The 18,394-nt window shown below is 43.6% G+C and overlaps 1 protein-coding gene across 1 annotated transcript in view; it reads left to right on the top strand.

The window, feature by feature from the left end:
• Positions 1–18,394, top strand: part of CNTLN (centlein) — a 1,434,305-nt gene that overhangs the window by 697,248 nt on the left and 718,663 nt on the right. The gene's annotated exons all lie outside the window — the stretch shown is intronic.

Raw genomic sequence — 18,394 nt, 5'->3', positions numbered from 1 at the left:
AAATCATTGGTGCACTATGGCAAGCTCCTTACATTTCTGCTTCCATTTTATCTATTATTATTTTGCCAGAAAGTCCATCTTATCTCTGATTTTGCCAGAGCTTCCGTCTTATCTCTGATTTTGCCAGATTCCGGTGATGGTCCATGTACCAATTATGAAGTCTTTGTAGGAGTGCATATGATGAAGAGCAGCTTCACCTCATAAAGTGCTCTTCAGCTCATGGCTGCGTATCGCCCGATGACCTGAGCAGGGCAGATGCGGAGGAGCTCCTTTTGCTTCATCCTCCATTCTTCCTGTACAATTCTGGCGATCTGCTCAATATCTGGATGCCACCACTCCCTGTATTGGTTTCTCCATCAGTTTCTCTGCGGGTCTTTGGGACAATAATTTGTAATTGCAGTGCCAATAATTTGCTTTGCAACGAAGACCGTACGAATCAAAGGAGAAACATGCCCTCCGACATCTGAGCCTTGTTAAGGCGTGGAAATGCAAATTAAATAATCAGACTAATTACATTTCAGCGTGTCAGATATTGAAATTAATTAGTCCAGAGCCACCAGTTTTGTATATCGTCTTGTTTATGAATATGACATTTACATGTCATATATCCAAAATAAACAATAAACATGCAGTCAACCAATTTAACATGAAATCCGTACTAGAATTGGCTTTCAGTGTTGAAGCAAACACCTGCCCAACGTCGAGTGACTGCTTTTAGTTCAATCACATAGAAAGAAAGCACTACATGCATCATCCGTTTTTGCTGCACTACTCGCCTGGAGGGATCATCATCCTTTATTTTAAAGTGCTCACCGCACCCTCTCAAGGTTACACTGTAGCACTTTACACATTTGAGATGACAACAGATAAATGACATGATATAAACCGACGCGTAGGACATGCATTAGCTTGTTAAAAGTCACATTTTCAGAAACTGTTTGAATAGGAAGGAAGGACGAGCAAATAAAATACAACTTGAGATCAAGCAGCCTATGTGAGAGGAGCTGGATAAGGGTGAGGTGAGGTGAAAGGTGAAGGTAGAGATGGAAATTTAGTGAAGAGACTGAAAGCAATGAAAAGACAGAAGTGGCAAGGAGCTGGAAGGTCAGGTACATGCATAGTAAGGTCTGTGAGAGATCTGCCTAGGAACTCGCTGATCTCGGGTGGAGATGCACAACACTCCTGTAGTGCTAAGAAAGTTATCCACACAAGGTTAGTGATATGTGATGTCAAAATCTTCTCCGTGATGGTGTGAGATGGAGTTAAGAGTTGTAAGTCATTTCCATCGATGCTGGTGGTAATAGTGAAAAATGTAGGCCTATTTTCCATGTTAGTGTGGGGCGTTTGTCTTAGAAGTTTGCTCATTGTAGTCAAAGTGATTTCCATGAGAGATATTTTGAAAATTCTGGCCCACATGGGTCACTGAAAGTACTGACGAGAACAGACCTACTGTAATTGCCCTTGCGTTTCCTAATAGCTGCATGTTGTTCCCTTCTCATTGACTGGTGGTTGGTTTGCAAGAGGTCTCATCTATAGTCTAATTTTGTTGGGACGCAGGATGGATCAGTTGCCACTGGGTAGTGGCAGAGCGAACTCATGAACCTGTGCTCACCTACCTAGGTTGCTGTCATTTAGCGCAGCGATGATGTGCTCATCAGAGTCTGGTATTCAGTGCTTCTTCCGTATCACTCGGACTCAAAGCCTCAGCTCTCCTCTGATTTCATACTTCTTTCCCCAGTCTTTTCTAAATTTCATATCAGGCACTTTTACTCCAAACAGACATAACCAGTTTTGTGCAATTTGTCAATGTTGAGAGAGCCTCCTTTGGACTCAAGGTGGAGGATGCCTAAATCAGATTGCATTTGTAATGCTTTCCATGCCACGAACTAGAATTATATTCCCAGAAGTCTTGTGTGTGTGTATAGATGATCAAGGTCTGGAACAAAAAGACATTAGGTAACTTGCAAAAGACAGTTCCAGTAAGTGACACATGGACAGTACAATCTGAGATTTCTCCTTGTAAAGACTACACAAGGCATTAAGTGACGTGTACAGTTTATTTCCAGGCTGTAACACTGCAGCCACCTTGCACAACTGTCATCCAACTGCACCAAGCCTATTAAACTAGGATCACAAATAGATTGCATGCTCTCTCTCCAGGTTAGGGTCGTCTGACCTTACATTTTAGGTGTCCGATGCAAAAGTGTTAAATATATCTAGCTATGGTTGCAAACCACCACACATTTATTGAACATGAATGGTTTATATGCATTACTGTATATGCACATAATCCTTAACCAGAATACATTTTTGCGCAATAATTAATTAGTTCTGGGTCTCCTTATAGTCTTAAATAGAACGCGTAGTTCTAACACACAAAGCTCAGAACTCTCTCTCGTACTATGCAATGTTCCTTATCAGTAGTCCAGCCCTTTTGAAAACATCGATCAGGAGGCCTGAGATTGGTGTTCAGATTGTAGCTCTGTGGAAGCTCCTTAGAGTTAGCTTTGTGACAAGTAGAACCCTATTTGTAAAATACTGAAAATCTGGCTATTCCCTCGAACCGATAGAGTATTAGGGAACTAGTGGAACCAGACCTGCGGTGCATTGTGGCATGAGACTGTGACTACGGCACATCTTTGGAAGGCACCGGGAGCACGGCGACTGGCGGGCGGACCTAGCCAGATGAGGATTGTTCCTGCCATCGGCTCCTAACATCTACTTTAAACCAAGGGAAGCAGCTGGGCAGGTTTGTCTGAGACGGTCACACTACCTTAAACACCAGGGGCCATATTATGTAATAGAGCGCACTTTCCCTGTTTGCGCCTGGCGCACCTTATAACAGGTGCGCCCGGCGCAAACGGAGAAAGTGCACTCTGTTACATAGAATGCGCTGCCCCCAGGGCAGCTGCAAGCTCGTTCTTCCCTGGGGACAGTGCATTCAAGTGAAATATGGAGCGGCTTTGAACCAGCCACTCCGTGTTTCAGAGTGCAGTCGGCAGCCCGATTGCTCTTTGAAGGAGAAATTAGAGATCCCCTTGCACTCGCCTGCAAGGAGATGTCTGGGGGGGTCCATAGGACCCCCTTCACCCCTTGCAGAGGGCTGCTCTCAAGGAGTGCACTGACTGTGCTCCACCTTTTAGATGGTGCACTGTCAGTGCGCCTTCTGACAGCTTCTTAGCCTCTGCACCCGTGTCTGTAATACGGCACAGGTGCAGAGGCAAAGGGATTCCCTCATTTGCATGGGCACGCCCCCAAGCAAATGAGGGAATGCCTCCTGCAGATAGCGCTGGGGTGTTACAGCAGTGCTATCGGTATTGCAGAAGGGGCCGCACAAGTGTCTGCGGCCCTTTCTGTAATACCAAAGTGCCCAGACACACGCAAAGTGGACGCAAACGCCCGTTGCACTCCCGGGGCACTCTCTGTAATGCAGCCCCAGTAACGCAGTACAACTCACTCGTGAAATTTGAATCCCCTTACTAATATTTTTTGACTCTCAAGGCAAATTAAAGAGCAGGGACAAAAGAGGAAATATCGGAGAGATTTGAGGCACAGAAACTTGCACCAAGTGAACAAACTGTTATGCTCCAACAACACAATGCAGACAGAAATGGCAGAGGCATTGATAAACTTTGAGAGAGCTTTGAAAGCTCTGGAGGAAAAACTGAATGAGATAGCAAACAAAGTGATGAGTAAAGAAAGTGAGCAGGAAGTGATAAAGGGAACCTTGAAAGAAATGATAACCAACCTAAGAGAAGCAGCCTATGACGTGGAGAGTCTGGATGCCGCTCGTGTGGAAATATAGAGGGAGCGTTGGTGATACCGGGGATTGCTGGACTTACCAGGATCTTTTGCTGCCAGGACACAACTTCTCGCGGCCCCCGCTTCGCGGGAGCCGCTCGTGTTGGTAACTCAGAGGGAGCACTGGTGTTACTGGTGATTGCTGGACTACCCAAGAACTTTGCCGAACCTTGGAGCAGGAGACCGATCTACAGGCTGTCTGCGGGACTGCGAGGACCAGCGTGCTGTGCGGCTCTTGATCTGCCGCAGCTGGTCCTCTTCCCGCCCCACCTCCCTCCAGGATAAAGCTTCTCGTGGCCCCCGCTCTGCGGGAGCCGCTCGTGTGGAAATTCAGAGGGAGCGTTGGTGATACCGGGGATTGCTGGACTTACCAGGATCTTTTGCAGTCAGGACACAACTTCTCGCGGCCCCCGCTTCGCGGGAGCCGCTCGTGTTGGTAACTCAGAGGGAGCACTGGTGTTACTGGTGATTGCTGGACTACCCCAGAACTTTGCCGAATCTTGGAGCCGGAGACCGATCTACAGGCTGTCTGCGGGACTGCGAAGACCAACGTGATGTGCGGCTCTTGATCTGCCGCAGCTGGTCCTCTTCCCGCCTCCACCTCCCCCTATTTAATCTCCTCTTCAGTCGCGCACGCGGGACGCGCGCGGGCGTCCGCCGGGCGAAGCCCGGGCAAAGGGCGGGCCGTCTGTGGCTGTCCTAGGCTGGGCTGGGCAACCCCTCTAACGGTCGCCCTTGGACACCTGAAGTAAGAACATTGCTATCGGTAATCAGCTGGTGTATTTTATAAACTTCCTCCCTAGCCATCTGTCCTGTTATATACTGCGCCAAACGAATGTGTGTTCTCGTAGTAGTACAGGAAGGTCCTCTTTGGTAGGGGGATCAGTTAGGGGGACCTTAGATGGGTTTATCACTAGGGCCGCTTCAGTACTAGAGAAGGAAATAGTCTTGGCAAAAAAACGCCTCTCCATGGAAATTATGAACTAGAAGCGGTCATCATTGGGTACCATTACTTTTGCAGTCACCCTACCGAGACAAGTAGTAGAAAACGACCTACCTCATGGTAGTCAAGGTATGGGGGATCCCGCACAGTCGCAAGATACTCAACAATCGCAAACACTTCATCCTAGCGTAATTAAAAGTGATACAATTGTTGAAACATCATTAGATTTTTCCTCTGAGGTAGAATTGACTGTAACCACCAATAGGTTAATCACTAATAGATCTCCGCTAATAGAAAGCACGAGCATCAGAAATAAAGATCGAGGTCCCGCTTCGAAAAAGAGAAAGCGCGGGAGAGACAGTAAGGGCGGCACAAGCAAAAACGTTAAAACATCAAATACTTCTCAAAGCCCAGCCGAGAAAGCATATTCAATTGCACCAAGGAATGTGGTTGACCAGCATCTTTCACCCTCCTTTTCTGCAAATGAATTAATGGCAAACATGAAACAGCTGTTCAAATCGTTCATTTTGCCACTGATAGAGAGAGTTAAAAGAATGGGTACACAGCTAGGGTCCATAGAAAAGGAGCTGGCAAAGCATACAGAGTTGCTTACTGATCTAGCCCTACCTAGACCTGTAGATACGTGCCATAAGACTACTTCAGGGCAGAAACCAGTTCCCAAACCACCGAACAAAGATCCATCACCCTCACTCTCGCAGAATATTTCGGTTACAGCCAAAAGTCCCACTGCTAATAAGGGGGGAAGAACTGGAGGCCAGGCCAAGAATCAGGGAACTTTGCAATTAGCTCCCACTGGGCCCCTTCTCTCGAATAAGCGATGAAGAGTAAATTTACCTCCCGAGGCTGCACCTTATGTCGTGGACTTGGCCGGGGTCCCGGCTAAATCGGAGAGAAATACAGAGAACCATCAACAGTTAAAAAATAAGGTGATAAATTGGCTAGGAAAAAATAGACCTCTACCGCCGCATATTAGCAGAGAAATCCTAAATGTTAGGCGTCTGGACTGGTTAGGGAATCGCCCAAAAGATAAAAAGGGGGACATTGTCATCATTAACTTTAAGGATCCCAGAGCAGTAAGACACATTGCTGATTGGTATACTATGGGTGGTAGGGAAGAAATCACTACACATGATTTATGCTATTTTTATCCACAGTCCCTGTTGACACTTCCTTTGAGACCCCGGGCCCCCCACCGCCCTAGTATAGAACATTTTGGCTTTAATGTCCCTACCTTTAATCATTTCTCGATGCTCTCTGGGTTAGAAGGAGTCGATTGACTCCAAGCCCAGGTCATCAGGGGTACTTCAAATCAGGAACATCCCCCAACTCCGGAATTCCCGGTAGTTAGTATGGCAGGAAACCAACTCAATCGAATGCAAGATGACACCTCAACACTTGAGCTTAAATTCAAGGAAACCGGGAGAGGCAGAGAGATAACGGGCAACAAAGCAATTGTGTTTGAGTGCCCCTCTTTCCACTTACTCCCCCCCAGAACCCGCAGGAACCTGGGATGACTAATAGTTCACACACAGCTCAATTGATCATACCTCGGGCTAACACGACACATACTGAACATCCCCCGATAAAGTTCCTCTCCTGGAATATAGCCGGTCTTCGCCCTAAGGTATTAGACAGGACTGCACTTTATTTCCTTCAGGATCACAATATAATCTGCCTTCAGGAGACCTGGTCTATGAATGAAATCCACCTGGTAGGGTACAAGACCTACTTCTCTCCTGCATTAGCTGTTGCTGCTGGTAGGGCGAAAGGCGGTCTAACGATATATATAGCAAATACTATAGGGGGGGTAAAGATAACGCTTGTAGAATTGGAAGTAAATTACCAGCTACTTAGTCTTGGCTTCGATAGAAAGGACACTGTCCTCCTGGTAAACTTCTACAATAACCTTTCAGAGGGAGAGTTGTTGAAGGTTCTGTACAGAGTGCGTCACAAACTGTCTTCTTTGACGAGGGGCTCGGGTGGTAGCGCAGAGGCATCCATTATTTGGGGGGGCGATTTCAACCAACATCCTTGCCAGCACAGCAACCTATGTGGGATATTGGATGAAAGCGAAGAACCTATAGCCCATTTCGCTCATACGATCAGTGGAAATTATATGAATGAAACCCTCTCCGATTTGAATCTTGTAATTGCTAACAAACTAAACAAAAAAGCTGACCATCTGGATCCAACATTTCTTGGGAGGGGGAGCGAGACCACGATCGACTATATTTTAATATCAAAAACGTTAGCCAATCGTGTTATCAGTTTCGCTACATTAATTAATACGCTAAGCGATCACTGCGCCCTTTCTCTACAATTCCGTCTACTCCACAATTACACCATACAAACTATAGCGAGTGCCTTAACTCAAAACACTCTGCACTTAGACAGGATAAATGGATTCTCCATAAAATGGGAGAAGGTAGAGCCCCCTGCTATCACTGAAAAAATCATAAAAACAGCTTACCCTTCAATAGTGAAATGCTTAGACCCGCTAGTTTCATCTGAGGGAGTTTTAAGCAACTTTAAGGTAATTATACAAACTATCAGCAATTCACTTACGGCCAAGATAAAAAACAGACAACCAAAGAAAGTAGGGTGGTTTAACCATAGATGCACGGCAGCCCATTCTAAACTAAAAATAGCATTACAAAATACGAATAGAGTGGCACAGGAAATAGCTAGTCTGAGGAGGGATTATAATACTGCGTTAAAAGAGCGGAAAGCTGAACTAAAACAGGCCTTATGGGATCAGCTACACGAAAGCTGCACGAATAAGAACAGTGCAGTATTTTGGAAAGTAATTAAATGTCCCTTCCTAGCTGATCTCGAAAACCTCCCGACTCTAGATGTAGCTATTGATGAATCAGCTTGGGTGGCCCACTACACAAATATTTTTGAGAAAAGCCAGGCAGACAGTGGAGAATGTCTAGGTCTCAGGAGCAGTCTTCCCGAAGTAAGTTACCCAATTGCACTAAAAGTTACCATCAACGAGGGACTCCATGCTCTAACAGCAAGCAAAAATGGCAAGGCACCTGGCCCGGATGGGGTTGCCCATAGATATATTTAAATCTAACTTGGATCTTTGGGCCTCAATGTTGACTAGGGTATTTAAGGAGGTAATGGAGGTGGGATTACTGGACTCCTGGACAAGATCAATCATGGTCCCTTTCTTCAAGAAAGGTGACCGCCAGGAGGTTTCATGCTATCGTCCAATCTCGCTCTTGGATTCCCTGGGTAAAGTGGCAGGTAGAGTCATCCTCGAGCGTTTGCAACAGTGGGCGGACGACGGCAGGGTCCTCTCGGATATCCAATTTGGGTTCCGGGAGGGACTTGGAACAACTGAACAAGCCCTGAATTTAACTTTGCTATTGGGCAAATATGTACGAGCAAAGCCGGGCAGATTGTACATGGTCTATGTCGATCTGTCCGCAGCCTTTGATTGCGTCTCCCATGCTAAACTCTGGTCTGTACTAATATCAATGGGGGTTGACTCAACTTTGGTGGATTTCCTGAGGGAACTATACTCCAATGCCTCTGCGAGGGTGAGGTTTGGGGTGAAGGGAGAATTGACAAGATCGTTTAGAGTAGAGCGAGGAGTTCGGCAAGGGTGTGTCCTGGCCCCCTTTCTTTATACTAATGGCTTAGAGGTGGCCATGCTGAAGGGGGGCCAGGATTTCCCACAAATAAAAAACCGCCCGATTCCCGCTCTGCTCTATGCGGAAGACCGCTCTATGTCGCAGGACCGGGAAGAAAAGTTGTAAAAGACATCTACCTCAACAAGGAGAAACTTGCAACCACAGATAAATACCCATACTTGGGTATTATCATTGATCAAAATTTGAGCTGGAAACCCGCGATTGAAGCCAGAAAACTCCATCTTATGAGAGCCATTGCAGCACTCGTAAATTTTTCCCAAAAGTTGGGCAAGAGGCCACCGGTGGAATTACTCAAGATCTATAGTGCCAAATGCCAGGCAGTGGCCCTCTACGGGGCTGGGGTATGGGGGTATGCAAATATTAGTGCTCTGCAGGTGGCTCAGAATGCGTTCTTGAGATTTTTATTGGCAGTACCAAAGAGTGTATCTACTCTCTCATGCCACATGGAATTGGGGATATCGTACCTTTTAGATCTAGCCAAAATCCAACCCCTCCTCCTCTGGCATCGTATTTGGATATTGAAAAAAATGTGTTGACCCAACAAATAATTGCAGACTGCATGTCCCTGGATTTTTCATATAAAATTGGATGGTTGTCTTACATAAAAAAACTTCTTGAACGATTTGGGACTAGAAAGCCATTACGCAGTACCCTGTTCCATCCGGGAAATATCGAGGAAGGCATTAAAATTGAGGTCATTGTCTTATTTAGAGGAATTACGAATCACCAAAGAAGCTACTAAAACCTCAGTTCAACATTCTTTGGCGGTTCAAACCACTTTTTTAATTCAGCCATACTTGACTTATGATGTCACCATTTTTGAGAGATTCCTCCTGACCAGGTTCAGGCTAAATCTCTTTCACCGTTTGGTTGCCTTCCCAACGAGAAATAATTGGGACTCAGTATTACCACTCTGCCCGTGCTATGAGATTTCGAGGCAGGCAACCATTCATACCTTCTTTTTCTGCAAATTTTATGATGGGCACAGAAAGATCTGGTTGATCCCCTTGTTAAGACTTATGGGTATCAGAAGATGCCGCCCTGCATTGTTGTACCTGCAGTATTTAGAGGAGGAATGGACATCGAAGTATGTAATTAAATTTTTAAAATGTATTTTTAGACACAAATTGAATCTGTAAAATCTTTTTCGGTAATTAACTGTTTTTATAAAGTACGAATTTCATGTATCATCTAAAAACTTTTTTATCTCCCAAAATGTCCTTCAACGTTTAAATATTTTCAAGAAGCGTGGAGGCAGCACAAGGTATGCATCCAAAAAACATCCAGAAGTAACTTTTATCAGTATTCTTTTATTCTTCTTCTTATAAAATTGGAACAACAGCCAACGCGTTCGTCCCTATCAAAGGAACTTCGTCAGGGCAGATAATATGATGAGTAAACCACGTAAGGTTCCAAACGAAAGGCAATTGAATCAGGTGGTGCCTAATCAGATCAGAACGGCGTTTGGAGCCTAGATCCTGTTTTTATAACGCGTATTCAGGAGTTGTCAATATGCTCCAATTCAAGTCAGTTTAAGAGTAGTCAATATGACTCAGTTCGCAGTGATATAGATAAGTTATTTATTACTCCTTGCCAACACCTTACTGCACATCCATGGTGTATTGGGGATGGGTGTTAGTGGAGATGAGAATATTTCCCTGCACACTACTGCAGTTTGCCTGTCATCCTGGGGAAAGCTATATCTGGACAGTGAAATCCATTCCAGCACCCTAATATATATGGTTATTTTCCTGGGGAGAGGTCTCAATAGAGAGGCCAGTACTTGTTATGCTTACTATGGAATAGTATGCTTGTACATGTGAAGTGTGTACCTTCCTCACCATACTATGCATACTACTGAATCTGGAGAAACGTTGTGAGTGGAGAGGCACTGTATCTCTACAAACTACTCTACACATTAGTTACCTTCATGCAATGCCTCACTGTCTCCTTACACCCTACTGTGCACTGTTGTTATACTGTGAAAAGGTCTCATTTGAGAGTCTGCTTTCTCCCCACCCCTACTAATGGGTACTACAAGGCATAAGCACTGTAATAAAGGGAAGTATAAATTCTATAAAAAAAAAAAGGTTTACGATTTTGCTAAATCGTAAAAAAAGTAGTGATTGAACTTTTTCTACTAATAATATAAATTAACTTAAAGTAAATTAATGAGTATCAATGTGATATGTACCAGTGTTCATTTCATGCAGATAAAACAAGTGGTTTTTTTTTTCAAAAATCTAAGTGGTTTATTTTTCTTCACAACTATATAATGTATTGAATTTTTTTTATAAACACCGTTACTATTCTCCTGCATATAAGTTATACAAACTACAGCAGGATATATTCAGTATAAATGCAAAGTCCATTACAAAAAGTATGATGTCGCAAGAGCAAACCAGGAGGCACTACCCCCTCGGATTGCATAAGATGGGTCGGCTGCCTGGCTCTCGTGAGAGCTTCGGAATAGGGAAAAAAGTGAAACAGTAAAAACAACATAGATCATGAAACTATAAGGTAGCTCTGAAAAGAGAAGTTTTTGTAAAGTTTTGAACAAATATAAATCAATTGTTGTGTTTTCAAACATTTTAAATATTTCATTCGTATTTTAATATTTTTTTAAGGGGTGGGACAAAACATAAAAATATGAGGTGTTAAACATAAACAGCATCTCTTTAAAAACAAAAAAGAGAAAAAAGTAACTTTTTTTTTTAAACAAATTACTGCCTAGCAGGGCACTTGTGCTCTTGGGCAAGCTTGTCCTTGGCCCTTGGGCAGACCTGTAGTCTCAGATGAAAAAATGCTCTGCTTGCATACACAGCAAAATAGCGCTTTCTTTTTGGAAAAAAAGGTTATTGTCCATCTGTGCAGTTAGAAACTGTGGAGACACAGTATGTCCTGGTGCAAAGGATTTTGAAGCCTCTGTATAGTTTTCTACCTACGCAGCACTAGCCAACTCCACCCATGCATGCCTTTGTGGATGCATAGACCTCATTTGTCTCCATATCCCTGTAGTGCTCATACTATATTGTTTATTTCTGCTCCCCCGGCTGAACTCTGTGCTGCAAAGTTTACAGGCCACGTACTTCACAGACACCTTCTTGGCAGCTGCCCTCATTTTGAAGAATCGCCACACCAGGGATTCCTTGGGTGGCTTAGGTGGTGCGGAAGCCCATGGCTATTCATCTGAATCAGCTGAAGACATCTTTCTGTTCAGAGGGAAATAGGATAGGAGAGCAAGCCAAATATGTCTACTCTCATAACTATCCAATAGTGGAAGAAAGCAAAAAGGGTGGAATCTTCTTCTCAAAAAAGACATCCATATGAACCAATCACAATCCTTCCTTAAGGTGTGGTTACTCTCCCGGACCTCTTGCGAGGTGCCCGTGAGTCTCTCGCAAGATCGTAAAAAATATTATTGCTTTATATATTTCATGGAAGAATTCGTAATCAATTTTTCCAAGCTAATCAACATCTCTAATGTATTCATTTGTTCAGAATTGCAAGAAACCACTGTTCTTGACCTAATTCCAAATGAACGATCTTGCAGGTGGATCGTGAAAGCCAATCATAAAGTACACTCCACTTGGAGTCCACGCAGGGGATTATGTGTTTGACTTCTGCGACCCACTTTTGCAAGATCGTAAAAATGTTATTGCTTTATATATTTTCAATGAAGCAAATCAGAATCAATTTGACTACCAAAATCAATCTCTGTAATCTGTGACTTTGTTCAAAATTACAGGAAAACACTGTTCTTAACTTAATCCCAAATGTACGATCTAACAAGAGGGACGCGAGAGCCGACCAGGAAGCACATCCTCCTTGGAATCCACGCAGGGGATTGTTTGTTTGACTCTTGCGAGACTCATCACACTTTTAAAAAAAATGGTTTTAAGAAATGAATATTACAACCATATTTAATTACCTATATTACATATTAATATTAAATAATAACTGAACATGTGAAAGAGAGCTCTAAACAAATGTAGTACTCTAGTAAGTAATCACACACTTAAAAAATAGATTTATATAATGAAACTCAATATTATACAGTATTCAAACTGATTACTCACTTTCTGGATTACAATTGCATCTTACTGTAAAAACACATACAAAGGCTTTTGAAAAGTATACTATGACAATATTAATGAACTTGCTCAGAAAATGTCCCATTATAAGAGTCAGAAGAATTGAGGAGATAGACAATCTCAACACAAATATTGTTGTATGGCTCTGTTTTATACTAAAGCATAATTTTTAGAAACATTTTGCAAAGTGTTCACCCTTTTCTGTTAAGTTACAATATGATTCCAATTCTCTTTCAGAATGATGTCCACACATAAGATGTATTATTCAGTTATTCTACAATAGATTCACTTAAAAACATTACTTACATTTTTTTTTTTTGTTATTTACTGGAAAAAACAAAGGTTAAAATAATGATATAGATGGGTGTTAGGAGTGATGTCATATGTGAGGTCCTAAGCAGTGCATGGCAGGGGTGCAAGTTAGAGTTAGTGCTACTAACTATAACTGCTGAATTTCTATGTTTTTTTAGTTCAAAACGTTAATGTTGTCACTGAGAAATTCACTTACTATAACATTACTTTAACCTTTGTTTTTTTCAGTGAATATATATATATATATATATATATCAAGTCAAGAAAGAGTTACCCCCAAGGAAGAGCCAGCACAAGTAGATAGTGTCGTGAATCTTTATTCAATTATTGAAGGCAACAGCATCATGGGCGGGAGTCTTTCATCAGTTCGTACAGCCGACGCGTTTCGGGAATCTCTCCCTTCTTCATAGGCATTTCACGAAGTGAGGCGGAACAACCTGCGCATTCAAATCTCAGTTAATGTACCTGCCCCAGTGGGCGTGACGACTTGTGCAGCCTTCTGGTACCTGTAGTTGCGCAGCAGTATTACTCCAGTGAGTTGTCCTCATTCACTTGTATTAAAAAATTAAAATCCCCAGTGGGTTGATGTCAGGTCTCACTCGCGATGAGCTGCTCTCTTGGGCCATCAATAGCACGTCTACTTCCTCTTATTGACGAAAACAGCCATGTGGCGTCGTCAGGTCCGTGGTGCATACGGCGGGGCTCTTCCGCGGCCGGGCCAGCCGCTCAATATCAAGTCAAGAAAGAGTTACCCCCAAGGAAGAGCCAGCACAAGTAGATAGTGTCGTGAATCTTTATTCAATTATTGAAGGCAACAGCATCATGGGCGGGAGTCTTTCATCAGTTCGTACAGCCGACGCGTTTCGGGAATCTCTCCCTTCTTCATAGGCATTTCACGAAGTGAGGCGGAACAACCTGCGCATTCAAATCTCAGTTAATGTACCTGCCCCAGTGGTCGTGACGACTTGTGCAGCCTTCTGGTACCTGTAGTTGCGCAGCAGTATTACTCCAGTGAGTTGTCCTCATTCACTTGTATTAAAAAATTAAAATCCCTAGTGGGTTGATGTCAGGTCTCACTCGTGATGAGCTGCTCTCTTGGGCCATCAATAGCATGTCTACTTCCTCTTATTGACGAAAACAGCCATGTGGCGTCGTCAGGTCCGTGGTGCATACGGCGGGGCTCTTCCGCGGCCGGGCCAGCCGCTCAATATCAAGTCAAGAAAGAGTTACCCCCAAGGAAGAGCCAGCACAAGTAGATAGTGTTGTGAATCTTTATTCAATTATTGAAGGCAACAGCATCATGGGCGGGAGTCTTTCATCAGTTCGTACAGCCGACGCGTTTCGGGAATCTCTCCCTTCTTCATAGGCATTTCACGAAGTGAGGCGGAACAACCTGTGCATTCAAATCTCAGTTAATGTACCTGCCCCAGTGGGCGTGACGACTTGTGCAGCCTTCTGGTACCTGTAGTTGCGCAGCAGTATTACTCCAGTGAGTTGTCCTCATTCACTTGTATTTAAAAAATTAAAATCCCCAGTGGGTTGATGTCAGGTCTCACTCGCGATGAGCTGCTCTCTTGGGCCATCAATAGCACGTCTACTTCCTCTTATTGACGAAAACAGCCATGTGGCGTCGTCAGGTCCGTGGTGCATACGGCGGGGCTCTTCCGCGGCCGGGCCAGCCGCTCAATATCAAGTCAAGAAAGAGTTACCCCCAAGGAAGAGCCAGCACAAGTAGATAGTGTCGTGAATCTTTATTCAATTATTGAAGGCAACAGCATCATGGGCGGGAGTCTTTCATCAGTTCGTACAGCCGACGCGTTTCGGGAATCTCTCCCTTCTTCATAGGCATTTCACGAAGTGAGGCGGAACAACCTGCGCATTCAAATCTCAGTTAATGTACCTGCCCCAGTGGGCGTGACGACTTGTGCAGCCTTCTGGTACCTGTAGTTGCGCAGCAGTATTACTCCAGTGAGTTGTCCTCATTCACTTGTATTAAAAAATTAAAATCCCCAGTGGGTTGATGTCAGGTCTCACTCGCGATGAGCTGCTCTCTTGGGCCATCAATAGCACGTCTACTTCCTCTTATTGACGAAAACAGCCATGTGGCGTCGTCAGGTCCGTGGTGCATACGGCGGGGCTCTTCCGCGGCCGGGCCAGCCGCTCAATATCAAGTCAAGAAAGAGTTACCCCCAAGGAAGAGCCAGCACAAGTAGATAGTGTCGTGAATCTTTATTCAATTATTGAAGGCAACAGCATCATGGGCGGGAGTCTTTCATCAGTTCGTACAGCCGACGCGTTTCGGGAATCTCTCCCTTCTTCATAGGCATTTCACGAAGTGAGGCGGAACAACCTGCGCATTCAAATCTCAGTTAATGTACCTGCCCCAGTGGGCGTGACGACTTGTGCAGCCTTCTGGTACCTGTAGTTGCGCAGCAGTATTACTCCAGTGAGTTGTCCTCATTCACTTGTATTAAAAAATTAAAATCCCCAGTGGGTTGATGTCAGGTCTCACTCGCGATGAGCTGCTCTCTTGGGCCATCAATAGCACGTCTACTTCCTCTTATTGACGAAAACAGCCATGTGGCGTCGTCAGGTCCGTGGTGCATACGGCGGGGCTCTTCCGCGGCCGGGCCAGCCGCTCAATATCAAGTCAAGAAAGAGTTACCCCCAAAGAAGAGCCAGCACAAGTAGATAGTGTCGTGAATCTTTATTCAATTATTGAAGGCAACAGCATCATGGGCGGGAGTCTTTCATCAGTTCGTACAGCCGACGCGTTTCGGGAATCTCTCCCTTCTTCATAGGCATTTCACGAAGTGAGGCGGAACAACCTGCGCATTCAAATCTCAGTTAATGTACCTGCCCCAGTGGGCGTGACGACTTGTGCAGCCTTCTGGTACCTGTAGTTGCGCAGCAGTATTACTCCAGTGAGTTGTCCTCATTCACTTGTATTAAAAAATTAAAATCCCCAGTAGGTTGATGTCAGGTCTCACTCGCGATGAGCTGCTCTCTTGGGCCATCAATAGCACGTCTACTTCCTCTTATTGACGAAAACAGCCATGTGGCGTCGTCAGGTCCGTGGTGCATACGGCGGGGCTCTTCCGCGGCCGGGCCTGCCGCTCAATATTTTATACCCACTTGGGATAAAGACTATTTAATAAAGGACATTGTGACCGCACCCACTGGGGAAAGAAAACAATGGCACTACAACACCCAGAAGGCCATAGTTGTGGCCACGCCCACATGGACAGGTGTTTGACAAATATCGCGAGTGCCATGAAAACGCTGTCATTAATGCCCTGAAACTCTGCCTCTGAAGAAAGGAAACCTCTTCCTGAAACGCGTCAGGCGTATGAGTAAGAAGATAATTGAAAGGGACTGCTGCGAGGTCCCGCGTGTGCATGCTGCCATTAAACTAGAAGTGAGAACTTACAGTCTTCCTGTGGCTTTTGTACGAAAGGGTACTCTGCAACTGAATTGATGTTTATCGGCTGGCCTCGGTCGAGTACGGAAGCCCACTGCCTAAAGCGGATCTCCTCAAATCTCACCAAGGGATCTGAACACGGAGAAGGAAGCAGGCTGGCACCCTACGCAGGGGGTTGCTCGCCTTCACTTTATGACAGCAGCAAAGCGGAACGAGGGGCTGCAGCGAATCCTATTTCTACCCACTTGGGATAAAGACTATTTAATAAAGGACATTGTGACCGCACCCACTGGGGAAAGAAAACAATGGCACTACAACACCCAGAAGGCCATAGTTGTGGCCACGCCCACATGGACAGGTGTTTGACAAATATCGCGAGTGCCATGAAAACGCTGTCATTAATGCCCTGAAACTCTGCCTCTGAAGAAAGGAAACCTCTTCCTGAAACGCGTCAGGCGTATGAGTAAGAAGATAATTGAAAGGGACTGCTGCGAGGTCCCGCGTGTGCATGCTGCCATTAAACTAGAAGTGAGAACTTACAGTCTTCCTGTGGCTTTTGTACGAAAGGGTACTCTGCAACTGAATTGATATATATATATATATATATATATATATATATATATATATATATATATATCTCCAACAGAGTCTAAGCAATGGAAATGAGAGAGATTAACTTCTCTATCAATTTACTTGATCACTTAGTTTCCAGTGGTTCTCAAACCTTTTAGAACCATAACCTACTTTTTCGATGACTAACTTTCATGACCAACCTACCTTTAATCAACATGAGGAGGGGCTATTTTAGAATGTAATTGAAGCATCATGTGGTAGTGCATTGTCATTTCAGACAGAAAATGTCTACTAATTTTGCACAGACGTACAATTTTACTTCTAAAACTATGTAGCACACAAATAATATGTGAAAATCAGGGTTCTGTGTATATTTATAATTTGTGCATTGTCAAGTAAAGTATCTTGATTTGTTTTGTTCCTATTGAAATTGTTGTTTCCATCACGCTACAGCATTACAATGTCCTTAATTGTTGCTTCCCCAACTGCTGAAAGCAAACAGTTGATTAACAGGTATTTACAATTAGTTGTGTGTTGCGAAAATCAACAGCTTTTCCTTTCGCACTCACTGTGCTCCAGCAAGATTGTCACATAATTTACTTTAAAATCTGCTTTCATTTTGCAGTTGGAGAAAGTAAAGTAAATATCAATCTCCATGTAAAAAGAATAAGTAGCAATTTGTCAGAAGACATAGCCTGACATTTGTTCTGTGTTTGAAGTACCAGAAAATGTGTCAAATGCAGAATTTAAAGGTATCTTTATTTATTGTTTGGACTTTCCAGATCCACCAAAATTCGGTATGTGGCCCACCCACAGTTTGGGAAACACTATGCTAGATGATCCATGGGCATAACCCGGGACAAAAGCACACCAAGTCTAATGTACATCAATTTTTTCTTAGCATGACTAAAATTCATTGAATGGCTTTATCGTTATAGTGGCTTCACCAATGTTTCCATGGCTGTTTAAATTGTGATATGATATGAATACAAATGAATGTATTCTAATCACTTTAACTACAAAAATACACGTTTTTAGGTGTGGTTTACCTTTCTCGTTTGATATGTGCAGCATAATGTCTGTTTGTCGTAGATGTGTCATTAAATATGAAAAAGACCAAACAAAAAGTCCACATTAAATTATGCTTATGAAAGCAAGTATCTTCAAGATGATTATAACGATGGCTTGCCGATTGCATTCTTGTTTTTTCATATTGTATCTTGCCGTAAAAAAATCCATGTAATAGAAAATTGTGTTTTTGTTCAATTCTGACCTTTTTTCCCACTTGCAATGTTCTGCACTCACTGTTGGGGGACAGAACTGCAATAACGACAGTATGCTAACTTATCTAGCACTTAAAATTTTGAAACCTTTTTGATTTATATAGTTTACAATAGATTTTCACCTGTAGCTTGAAAGATGTCAGTAAAATGTACAGGTTTATGAAACAGTACGAATCCTACATATAAAACTGTTTAGATTCACACTAAATAATGTATTTGCTGTTGTCTGTACTTTATAGCTGTGACAAGGGACATTTGCTTTTAACGTTGAAAACATGTTTTGT

Source organism: Lissotriton helveticus, chromosome 2_1 (genome assembly GCF_964261635.1).
Source record: "Lissotriton helveticus chromosome 2_1, aLisHel1.1, whole genome shotgun sequence".
Taxonomy (NCBI): Eukaryota; Metazoa; Chordata; class Amphibia; order Caudata; family Salamandridae; genus Lissotriton; species Lissotriton helveticus.
This window is presented reverse-complemented; position numbering and strand designations above follow the sequence as displayed.